This window comes from Abramis brama, assembly GCF_963993115.1.
Source record: "Abramis brama genome assembly, chromosome: 12".
Taxonomy (NCBI): Eukaryota; Metazoa; Chordata; class Actinopteri; order Cypriniformes; family Leuciscidae; genus Abramis; species Abramis brama.
Genome location: NC_139974.1, coordinates 25,229,776 through 25,242,883, shown reverse-complemented (window position 1 = coordinate 25,242,883; position 13,108 = coordinate 25,229,776).

Here is a 13,108-nt window from a genome sequence, read left to right as displayed (position 1 = left end):
CCAACACCAGCAGATGACATGGCTCCCCAAAACAACACAGACTGTGGAAACTTCACACTGGACTTCAAGCATCTTGGATTGTGTGCCTCTCCATTCTTCCTCCAGACTCTGGGACCTTGGTTTCCAAATGAGAATGAAAATTTGCTCTCATCAGAAAAGAGGACTTTGGTCCTCCATGCTTTATTAAGTCCAGAGTCAACACAGCTGTCTATCAGGACATTTTAGAGCACTTCATTCTTCCTTCAGCTGACAAGCTTTATGGAAATGCTGACTTAATTTTCCAGCAGGACTTGGTATCTGCCCACACTGCCAAAATAACCAAAATCTGGTTCAATGACCATGGGATTACTGTGCTTGATTGGCCAGCAAACTCGCCTGACCTTAACACCATAGAGAATCTATGGGGCATTGCCAAGAGAAACATGAGAGACATGAGACAGAACAATGCAGAAGAGCTGAAGGCCGCTATTGAAGCATCCTGGTCTTCCATAACACCTCAGTATTGCCACAGGCTGATAGCATCCATGCCACGCCGCATTGAGGCAGTAATTCATGCAAAAGGGGCCCAAACCAAGTACTGAGTAATTTTGAAATATCTCACTTTGCATGAAATGAGTCTATATAATATATTAGTTTCACATTTTAAGTTGAATTACTGAAATAAATGACCTTTTGCACGATATATATATATATTGTTTTGTTTCCTTTTCATCTTCAACATTTTACATAACAAGAGATTCAGCCTGTTGCAGCTCTTATTATTTGCTCTTTCCAAAGTTACTGGAGCCAGAGTACCTCAAACAATCTCAAATCCTTTTTATATGGGATAGACTAAATGTGTTTAGATTCTCTTTTAATCTCAGACACACCAATACATGTACTGATCCAAGTTTCTGTAGACTGAATGCTGAACCTTTTTAAAGGGAACCTTCTTTCCTCTGCTCAGATCTTGGTCACTTCAATGCTAAATGATGCAACTCTAATTCCTTCCAAATATGTACAGAGGGTGGTTGAACCTTATGGGTTTGACTTACAAAAAGAGGAACATGTCAGAAGTGAAGTGCATTACCACAGTGTTGCAGCAAGCTAGATGGACTATATGTGAAATCATCCAGAACCTTGCACATCATGTGCTCCTTGTCGATCTTTTGTCAGATGGCTTGCACTGTTTTGAAAAAGTTTTTTAGTAATACACTGTAAACAATATTTTCATGATTTATCACATTTTTTTCTTTTGTCAAATCAACTTAGATGATTTATGTTCAGATAACATCATATTTTGAGTTTCTGTTGATTAAACCAATCTCCATTGTATTAACTCATTTTTTTCATTTCCATGAACTTAAAATTTTAAGGCAACCAGGTTACTTATACTTTTTTAAAGTTAAACCAACAATATTTTTTACAGTGCAGTTGCAACAAAGATCCTCCACTCACCCTTAGATAAATGTTTATTTCCTACTAATTCATGAGACAAGTAGAAAGGTCTACTAAATCAAACACAGGATATCCTACTTCAGGGTTAACTATAGCTTGGCATATGCTGGAAAAGGACACATTTATGGATAAGGACCAGAGAGAGACCAATACTGAATACTTTTCCAATACAATACTTTTCCAGTGACCAATACTTTTCAGAAAACAGAACCTGATGGGTTTAAGGAAAACATACTGCTTCACGCATCCCAGCATCCAACAGTTCCTTCAGGATTACTGAGTGCACATTTAACAAATTCATATTCAGGATGCTTTGTGTTTGTTAATAGATGCCCGTAAAACATAAGACGTCAGTCATGGCTTAACATTTTTCATCAGTTAACCTATAAATGTTTTGTTTTTCTACCTAGTTTAGATGAGGCCACAGATCTGAGCTGGGCACTGCTCGCTTCAACTCTAAGATCACCAGCCAATCATATCAAAGAGACTGACATTGAGAAGAATGCCTACAGTAATACAAAACATTAACCTATCTGTTGGACTGGAATGCTAAATGCAAAAGTGAGATGCAGGTGAGCTGATTCAGAAGTAAATAGTGTGGTTAAAATTAAAAAGAAGAATTTTGAACCTATCTTATTCCAGATACACCCAATAGTTCCGATGAAATACACTGCTTATTATTAGAATTAGCCAAAAATAATTAAATAAATAAACATTCAAATATATTAGCTCTTATTCAAAACTTTTGACTTGATGTCTGCTGCCTACATGGGCAAGTATACGCAAACACAAACATTTGCAGAAAAGCTGAGAATGTATAGTAATGAGTTGTAGTTTCACATTTCATAACACAACGCCACACAAAATACAGCTTGCGTAACTAAGAGCCTGTGTGGTTACACTGTATTTTGATGATCAACTTTCGACATTCTGCTAAGGATAGAAAGCAAGTGGCAATTAAGCACACAAAAACAATATCTAGCATTCATTTTTATCATGGCTTTTCTTAAAAAGAAAACTGGGGAAAAAACGATGATGCGCATGTGGAACAAGTGGTTTGTTTGTTTTCTCACTAATTGCGTGATCTGGTTTTGCGCTCCTGGTTTTTGATTTGACAGTAGGCAAAGTGACACTGCAGGACTGTGCGTCAAATCTTCTGTCTGCCAGAATTTTGTCAGGGGTAAAATTTGATCGCAGTGGTCATTATCCGGCTGATGGCAAACATGTCAACCTAATGATCAAAGACTTCAGATTTTGGCCTAGGATCAGATGAGTCTTTTAGGATTCACAAACTTTGTCTCAGATTGCCAAATTGTGGCCAAAATTGTCCAGTGTGAACCCGACTTAACTCCCATTAGAGTAACTGTAGACTGTTAGGTTGGGTTAGGGTTAGAATAAGTTGACATGTAGTTACAAAGTTACTTAGTAGAGTGTCTGTTGGGGGAGCATCACAATAAAGTGTTAGCAGATATTAAGCAGACAGTCTACTAATACTCTAATGAGAGTCAGTTGACATGTAGTTGCAAAGTTACACACATATACATTATATATATAGCAGGGAGGCTCCACTGATCAGCCACTCTAAGGATGAGCTCCTGATAATGATAAAAGATTAAGCCAAAAAGTGAGACAGAGTGAGATAACGACAACAAACAAGAAAAAACAACAGAGGAACAACTTGGATTCGGGTAAAGACTGATTTTAACCCTATAGAAAATACATTTTAATAAAAAAGAAGACTTGAACCTGTGGATTAGCATCTGGCTACTGGATCACCACTATAGCAGCTAACTGGAGTTTCCCCTCCAAAACGCTAAAGGCTTTTTTAAAGGAACTACAGCTGAAAAACATGAATATCACACAATTTTAGATCTTCAGCTACTAAACAGAGAGGTGAGCGTTATCTGGCAAAAAAAAACTTGAACAAAAACGGTATATTTTGACTTTATTCTGGTAACATATCTCATTATTACAAGCAAAGTTAGCTGCAGTTTTGGCTCAGTGCCCAGTCTGATCACCATGGCAACCCTGGTGCAGACAGAGTGCAGGGAGGTGCTTTACCCAGAGAAGTGCAGAAGTGTACAGGCCCGGAAAAAAAACACAAAGAGAAAACTCTCAGAGACAACCCTGATCTTCTCTATGCTGACTACATTCAACTCAATGAGAGAAGAATCAAGAACAACCTCATCTTCTACACCACTCTGATTACTGCATGGAAATCAGCCATCTGTGAGGAATACAAGCACATATTTAAAGAAGGAATCGGTCGAGGTGGAAGACAAACTATATGCAAAGATGAAATGCTGGACATAGACAACCCAATTCTCACCATATACTACAATTTCCCCCCTTAGAGTAGAGGAGGAGAGAGACGAGCCTCATGCAAACGGCACAGACTTTGAGGAGGAAGCCCCAGCGATTCTTTCACCTTCACCATCGGACCGTCGACTGAGAGACAGTTTAGGTTTGCTGCACACGCAACACAAACATTTACATTCCAGAGCTCAAAGATAAGCTCAGGCAGCTGAAAAAAGACACCAACTCCTCCATCACTGAACTCAACAGAGCTCTCAGAGAACTGCAAGGAGAAAGCCAAACTCTGCATACAGATATGCAAGCTAGTGGAGGACAAAGAGAGAAAAGAAAAGAACTTCTCCAGACAGCTGCAAGAAATGAGAGAGCAGTTACAGAAAAACACAGAAGACAACACACTTCACTACAGTACAGCTCCTACTACAGACTACGCAAACACAGACAGCGAGCCTGCCACAAACACACAGACACATGCAGAAACACAAACCTCCCCTGCCCACCCTCCAGAACCTGATCCAGATGCTCTTCTCCTCATGGACTCTAATGGAAAGTTCTTCGACCCACATAAACTCTTCCCACATCAGAAAGTCTCTGCAAAATGATGCAGCACAACTGGCCACGCCCACCAGATTATTAGAGACTTCACAGGACACCCCTCATGTGTCATAATCCACACTGGGACAAATGAACCTCACTCGCTGCGCAACAATACTGCTGATGCTGTCAGAAAAATGTCAGAAATCACCAGCAAAAATCCCAGATTATTATCTCCACACTTCTCCCACGACGTGACACACCACCATTCATCATCCACAACATCAACACTGAAATTTCCCGTAGATGTTCTACACTTCCAAACATGCACCTGGTCCACCACCACCACATCGGCCTCCAACACCTGTACGATGGACTCCACCTGCACAGAGATGCAGTGCGCATTTTTGCAAGGACCCTTAAAGACGCAGCCCTGGGACGCACCCCATCGTCACCGAGACATCTGCTACCGACTCCAGAACACTACCGGCCCATTCACCCTCAAATGCCCAGACACACCCCTCCGACCCCAGTGAGGAGAGACGTTGGCTGGACAAGCATCTCACATCATCCACCACATCCACACCCACCTATATGGCTCACTACACACCTGTAAACCTGCAGTCACCAACTTCACGTCCACCTGCTGGCCATCTGGCCATTTAGGAAGAAGAAACCGAAAACCCCCTCACACCCAGAGAAATCCCTACAACCGAGAGCACAGAGATGCAGCCCGGCCTCCCGCTACACCCTCCACCTCCACTGTACAACCAGCTTCTGAACAGATAAGAACACACACAGTGCTCTATTGAAAAAAAAAAGGAAAAAAATAAGTAGACTAATGTAATTTGTTTGCGATGTACGTTTTCACATGTACACTAGCTTCACGTTATTGTCTCTCTCTCACTAATGCGTTCATTTCAAATAAGTTGCTGGAATATTCAGGGTCTTAATTCTTCAAAATTTGGTTCTTAAAGCACAGACCCAGAATTTCTGAAACATATCGAAGATGTTGATATTATAATCCTCACTGAAACCTGGTGTCGAAATGATGCGCTTACCCTACTGTCCCTCAGGCTACTATGAAGTAATTGTGCCCTCAGTTAAAATAAGTACAGTCCATCGTGGACGAGACTCGGGAGGAATTCTGGTGTAGTACAGGGAGGAACTGGCCAAACACATTTCTCCTATTACAGTTGGAAAATTTCATTGCTGGTGAAAACTAAACCAAATTGGCATTTCAATACAGACACGTATCTCTGTGCCATCTACATTCCCCCGGCGGAATCCCATTACCATGACGAGGAATATCTCAACAACATCCACACAGAAATCAGCCAACTTAAAATCTACAAACTTATGAAGAGACAATAAAATAATCAAAATCCACTTGACTTCCTAATTACACATGAAGAATTGACAAACAAACTCAAAAGCCAAAAATGCAAGAAATCTCGTGGTCCTGACAGCATGCTGAAATGTTGAAACACAGCACACCTGAGCTGCAGACGGCGGTCCTCAAATTATTCAACATAGTGCTTAGTTCAGGCTGTTTTCCTAACATCTGGAGCCAAGGACTTATTACCCCAATTCATAAGAGTGGAAATAAATGGGACCCTAATCATTTCAGAGGCATTTGTGTAAGCAGTAATCTGGGGAAGTTATTTAGCAGTATTTTAAACAATAGAATAAGCTTCCTTAATGAATACAATGTCCTGAGCCCAAGTCAGATTGGCTTCTTTCCAAATCACAGAAATACCGACCAGATTTACACCCTACACACCCTAATCAATAAACACGTAAAACAGGCCAAAAATGGAAAAATATTTGCATGCTTTGTCGATTTCAAAAAAGCATTTGATTCTATTTGGCACAACGGGGTAACACTTTACAATAATGGTCCGTCATTAATAAGTAACTATGCAGGAAGTAATGCAGGATTAAAGAGTAGTACTACATTAACACTTCAGCTACTACTATTAACTAATATAGAATATAGTAATATAATATAGTCCTGCATTACTTCCTGCATAGTTACTTATTAATGATGGACCATTATTCTAAAGTGTTAACCACAACGGATTATATTACAAACTTTTACAAAGTGGTAGGGGGTAAAGTTTATGACATTATAAAATGAATGTATTCAAACAACAAATGTGCAATACGAATTGGCAACAAACATACAGAATTCTTCACCCAGAAAAGAGGAGTGAGGCAGGGCTGTAGCCTGAGTCCAACGCGGTTCAACATTTACATTAATGAATTAGCGGTGCAGTTGGAACAGTCTACGGGCCCTGGACTCACTCTACAGGACAGAAGCATCAAGCTCTTGCTGTATGCAGATGACCTGGTGATGACAGGGACTTCAGCAGCAACTGGACCTGCTGGAGAACTACTGCCAGAACTGGGCCCTGGCAGTCAACCTCACAAAGACCAACATTATGGTCTTTCAGAAGAAGCCACAGACATTAGTTCAGTAGGCAGCACCGGCCTAGAGCACACGATGCAGTACACTTACCTCGGCCTGGTCATCACTGCATCGGGGAGTGTCAGTATGGCAGTGAATGCTCTCAAAGATAAAGCTCGAAGAGTTCAAACGCCATTAAGAAAAAATTCCAAAACATTGAATTACCGATTCCAATCTGGTGTAAAATCTTTGATAGTGTAATTCAGCGCATTGCGCTGTATGGAAGTGAGGTTTGGGATCCACTCAGTGATCAGATCTACAATAGATGGGACAGACATCCAACAGAAGCTCTACACACAGAATTCTGCAAAATTATTCTAAAACTACAAAGGAAAACACCCAATTATGCATGTAGGGCAGAATCGCTACATTTTAAAGCACTACAAACCCAAGAACTGAAGCCCGAAAAAAGTCCCCTCAGTCAGCTGGTTCTGAGACTTACTAACCTGGCTAACTCTACAGTACTTACACTAACCATGTCTCAGACCAGCACTGCTTCTCACACAAACATCAAAATAAACCAAATTATCAAACAGTCTAAAAATACATATCTGGAACATTGGGAGCAGAAACTAAAACACAAAGTAAATTAGAATTATATCGAACTCTGAAATTAAATTATGAATTGGAAGAATATCTCCAGAGTGTGAGAGACCCAAAGCAAAGACTGATCCTGAGCATGGCTGAGTGAGTCAGTATAGCCATCGAGACCGGCAGACATAGAAACAGGTTACCTCGAGAGCAAAGGGTGTGTGTTCACTGTAGGACAGGAGAGATCAAGACAGAGATGCACTTCCTCCTTTACACAAATACATTTCAATCAGCGACCTCTACTTAAACAAATTCTCTGTTAAATTAAAACTTAATAAAGAACTTTACAGCCGTGACTGAAGCAGAACAGATAAAGATGATACAAGGAGAGGGTCAGACAGCAGCACTGGCTGCCAGATATGTGCCACAGCCTGAGAGACAGCAGGTAAATGTGTGTGTAATGTGTGCATAGCTGCCAACTTTTGAGTTTAGCTTGGAGTGAGAATTATGCGACTGGGGGGATGTAAAAAAATAAAAATAAAAAAAGAATAATATATATATATATATATATATATATATATATATATATATATTCTTGCATCACAATAAGTGTATTGTGATTGTCAAAACATTTTAGTAACTAAACTGAATTTTATTAGGTTTAGTGACAACATGTTACAATGTTTACATGGTGCAATTTCTGGCAGCCTAAGCTACGTTGTTGTATTATTGCTTGACACAAATTTCACGATTTCAATTCAATTCTTGTGATTTGATTTAATATTGACTCATTTGGATAAATATTAGGTACACAAGATAGGCGTTCATTTTTCTCAAGAAAAAAAAATAGTAGTAGCCTATTATTTAAGGTTAAAAATAAATTTATTATAATAACAACTTTATTTAATGATATAAGTAAAAAATAAAATAAATATTTAATATATAGTACACATATTTAGCAAAATACTCTCTGTATCTCTTTTTTTCTAGCCAACTAACGTGCTATAGCCTATGTTATGGTCATTAAATGAGGTAAATGTTATGTGACATTGTTCTCCAGCTGTTTTATTGACCTCTTTCCGCGGTTGAAAAACACTGATTGATCGATATGTATGAGGAATATAGCCTACATTTCGGTAAGTTCGTTTTAGGCTACTGTATCTTTCAACATTGTTCATTCGTGTTTATTTACTATTAGTAGAGATGATCGGTTCACGTGCCGCTAGGGATCTGTCACGTCACATTTACAAGCGCCAAAATGGTTTTTATTGTTTGAATTTCGTAATAAAATTGACAGAATCTGTGAGCTGAGATTTTTTATATATCATTAAGTAACCTGCTTTGTCTAGTCTGTCGGTCTCCGTGTCCTCTTTGCTTCGCGATTTTTCTGTGCGTGAGAAAATGGATGTGTGGCGTGAGAGCGTGTGAAAAGTGTAAATAGCATGAGTCTCACGGTGAATGCGTGAGAGTTGGTAGCTCTGTGTGTATATTGTGTCTGACCTCAGTGTGTTTCCCTACTGTCCACCACAGTGACCCTCAGTAATGTGTGTGTGTGCGTGCGTGCGTGTGTGTGTGTGTGTTAAAACACTGTGGTATTAAATGTTCACACATGTTCTAATTTGTTACATTTTAATTTAAATTTAAGTTAGGCTATGTTATAATATTGTATTATTCAGAAATTTCGATGTTTTAATATTATTCTATGTATTCCAAGCTTTGGCAATATTGTATTATTTAAGTTCATGCCAATAAAGCAATTTTGAATTTGAATTTATATATATATATATATATATATATATATATATATATATATATATATATATATATATATATATATATATAAAATCAACATTTCTGTCTTGGATGTCTTGGTTCTGTCTTCTGTCTTTGAGGGGGTTTATTTCTCTAAGGCTAAGCTATGCAGGAGTTCACCCCCAATGTCATCTGTAATGCTCTTCATGTAGGGGTCTATGGTAGGGGTAGAGACAAACCTGAGCTACCTCGCCCTGGAGAGTTGGGGTCCTTTTACAGCACCACAGGTGACAACCCATACACAAAAGAAATATATTTGAAATATATTTTCAAAATATTTTTTTGGAATATATGCAAATATTTGAAATTGGCCCAATATATGTAAATATATTTTCATATAAGTTTACATATATGTTTTAACTTTTGCAAATTTTTCATTTTAAATATATTTTGAAATTTAAAAAGTTAACATTTTCACAAACAAACAACACATTTTCAATTTATTTTTTAGATAGACCACTTCATGGGAGAGCAGTGCTCTACCACTTCCCCCACCCACATTTTTCCTACTGGTCAGGGATCGAACCAGCAACCCTTCAGTTACAAGCCCGAAGCCCGAAGCCCGAAGCCCTAACCAGTAGGCCACAGCTGCCCCTTTACTGACTTTATTGGCCTAAAATAACAATTTTATGTAGGAAATAACACACAGAATGCAGTGTTTTTTTCCCCTATTTTTACAGAATTGAATACAGTTATTTAATAGTGTGTGTATGCAGTGTTAGACACTGAGTTCTATCTATTGTTTAAGTGCACTTCACTGTTGGAGTGTCACTGTTATACTTGCATCATAAATATTGTGCATATTTTCAATATTTAAATGACTTCAGGAAAGATGTCAATAAAACAACAATAAATCTAATAATTGCACTTAGTGTTAGGTACATGCCACCTAATATGGCCTAATAGTCCTAGGAAAGCAACTATCTGTCATTTTACATTGCAGTCATTTAAATGTAAGTACAGTATTTATTATAGCTGTGTGTCATAATACAGTAGTGAAATATGGTAGCCTACTGTTGTGTATAGGGGAAAATGAATTACTATGATCAAAACCCTTCTTTAGCAAGCTAAACATTTTATGACCATATATTTTGTCATATTTTTTACATTACATGTTATAAATGTAAATATATTTCACACTTAACATCATATATTTTTGTTATATTTCAGAATATATTTAAAAATGATAAATATAAGTGAACAACAATGCAAATATATTTCAATGTATTTGGAATATATGCCACATATATTTTTGACACTTTAAAATATATTTCAATATTTTTTTTTTCTGTATGGGAAGGCCGAACTCAAAAACTACAAAACACTCCATCACCTATCTGTGTCCATGACCACGACACCTGGGGCCTATACCATGAAGCCGGTTTAGCTGGCTAGCCAGGTATGTTTCAGTTTAGTTTGAGCCAACCCTGGGTTTTAGGCATCATGAAAGTGGTTTGGCTTTTAGCAGTGTTCATTGCCATAGTAACTTACACTCCATGGCTAAGCAAAGGATAAAGTCACTCCACCTGTTTCTACTCCAAATTAAAGGTCATAGCAAATGATTTTTAAAGACAAAATCGTCCGGCTTTTAGCAATGCTTATTTAGAATAATAATTTTGTATGATTTAGATATTAGATAAACCTTTAATCGATCACACATGTAAAAGTTTAGTTTATTATTTATTATTACGTACAGTTTAAATGAATAAATAAATAAAGGTAATATAAATATGCTTTAGAATCAATAGATAAAGCTATAAAATGACTTCATGTGAGCTTAAATGTTCAGTTCTCTCTACCTTTATCAACTGTATAAACTAACTTCACAACTTTCACTTGCACTGATAAAGCAAAACTTTTTTTTTAGTTGTCCTCTTTCATAGACAGCTATTTTCTTCTTGCTGTGTACATTTGTTTAAATTCGTAATATTTTTTTAATCTCTGCAGAAGAGAGAAGTGAATCACGCCGCTTCTGGTTGGATTGGTTTGGTTTTGTCAACTCAAAACTAATCCTGTAACCCTGAGTTTGTTCAACTACCATCATGGTACAGGCCCCTGGGATCCTGCAATATGTTTAGGGGCTACAAGGAGTGCAAGGTTTATAACAGCTCAAAGGCTTGCTAGATAAACCCACATGCTTCTCCTCGAGCTGATTATAGCATTTGTATCTACTGTAGATTAGATATACAGAAATATTAGAAAGGGCTCCATTACAGCTTTGATATATATATATACACAATCACTAGGTCCCATTTCTCAATATTTAGGTAATCTTTTCAAAACTCTTCACAACATCAGTGAGCTAAACTGAGGATAATTTTCCATTGCTTCAGCACAAAATTCAATCAAATGACTAAATTACATCTTTCAAATGACATGAATTCCTTTCTCACTCAGACAAACATCTACAGGCCAAATTGCAAATGTTTAATTGCAAAATTGCACAAGATTAAACGCTATCAAAACAATTAGATGTAGCTGAAATCCTACACAGGTGTTAGTCTTTCAATTTCATTACCAACTATACAAAAGGGGAAGCTTAGGAATAATTTTGTACTGTAATGTAAACATGGACCATATACTGCAGTAAATTCAAAACTGTAGAGACAGTCATTCCTGTTTTGTAAAGACATCTTGCAAAAGAAAAAAATGTGTAATGTTTCCTGTTTGGCCTGTTATTAGTTGTTGTTGTTTTTTTTTTTTCTATAAGTGTTTTATGGGTGACAAAGTGTGTTTGGGTGACAACTTTTGTTAGTGTTAGGGAAGAATGACTTGATTAGAGACGTGCATGAAGTGTTTTGGTAGTTTTAGCGCGTTTTGAATGTGACATTTACTGCTGTGCCGAGCTGAAAGTTGGTATAAGGAGAACTGTATGAAGAGTTTTGAAAGTATTGAGAAATGTGTCCTAGCGATAGAGAGAGAGAGAGAGAGAGAGAGAGAGAGAGAGAGAGAGAGAGAGAGAGAGAGAGAGAGATTGATCCGCTAGAGGTCGCCATTCTCTTATAAAACCTGATCATAAGTACAGCGAGGTGGTTTTCATCATGCTGATCAATTCATTTTTAAATGTTTACTTTTATTTATTTTTACCGAGAGGGTAAACATTATTCATAATTATTTAAGGTCACCAGACCTGAAGACACGAGATTAAGCAATTGACAACATAATAGTATGAAACTGCAATATAACAGTACAAAATCAGAATGATTATGAATTATTGCCAAGTATGTTTATACACACAATGAATTTGTCTTGGTGATAGAAGCTTCCAGTGTATAGAAGCGACAACAAGCACAACAAGAGTACCCACGACGTGTGTGTGTGTGTGTGTGTGTGTGTGTGTGTGTGTGTGTGTGTGTGTGTGTATGTGTGTGTGTGTGTGTGTGTGTGTGTGTGTGTGTGTGTGTGTGTGTGTGTGTGTGTGTGTGTGATATATAGGCAACAAAATGCTATAAAACAACAATCATTACTACAATCCAGTACTATTTAAATGAAAAGTTGAAATAAATGTAATGATTGCCTTGTAATTGTTGCATTACTTTACAATTATTATACACCAACTATAATAAACTGCTAAACGAAAAACTAAAAGCCGGGTTAAATTCATTTCATGTAAGAATGAGCCCTCATTACACTGATAATGTGCTGACATTTTCTTATAAATATGTCCTTCCACTTCTCAAGAGACCTCATTCATGTTTATCGTTGTTTCTCACTTAAGGATGTAATTATAATAGATCACCCCGCTCATTACAGACATCAGTGTGAAACAGCATTGCTCCAGCAGGGAGACTAAATTAACCTCTGTTACATATGGTCCAGATGTCATACTTTTGGAGCTGAAGCTTATTATTTTAAGCCATATAAATATGGATGTTCCCCTTGAGATATCTGTGTGTCGCCCACCAAGGAGCAAATGCTATGTAGCAAATCACTCAAAGCAAAGGGCAGCAGCAGCTCCAAGGGACTCGTTCTGCCGGACAGGTCATCACATGAAACAGAATGATCCTATTT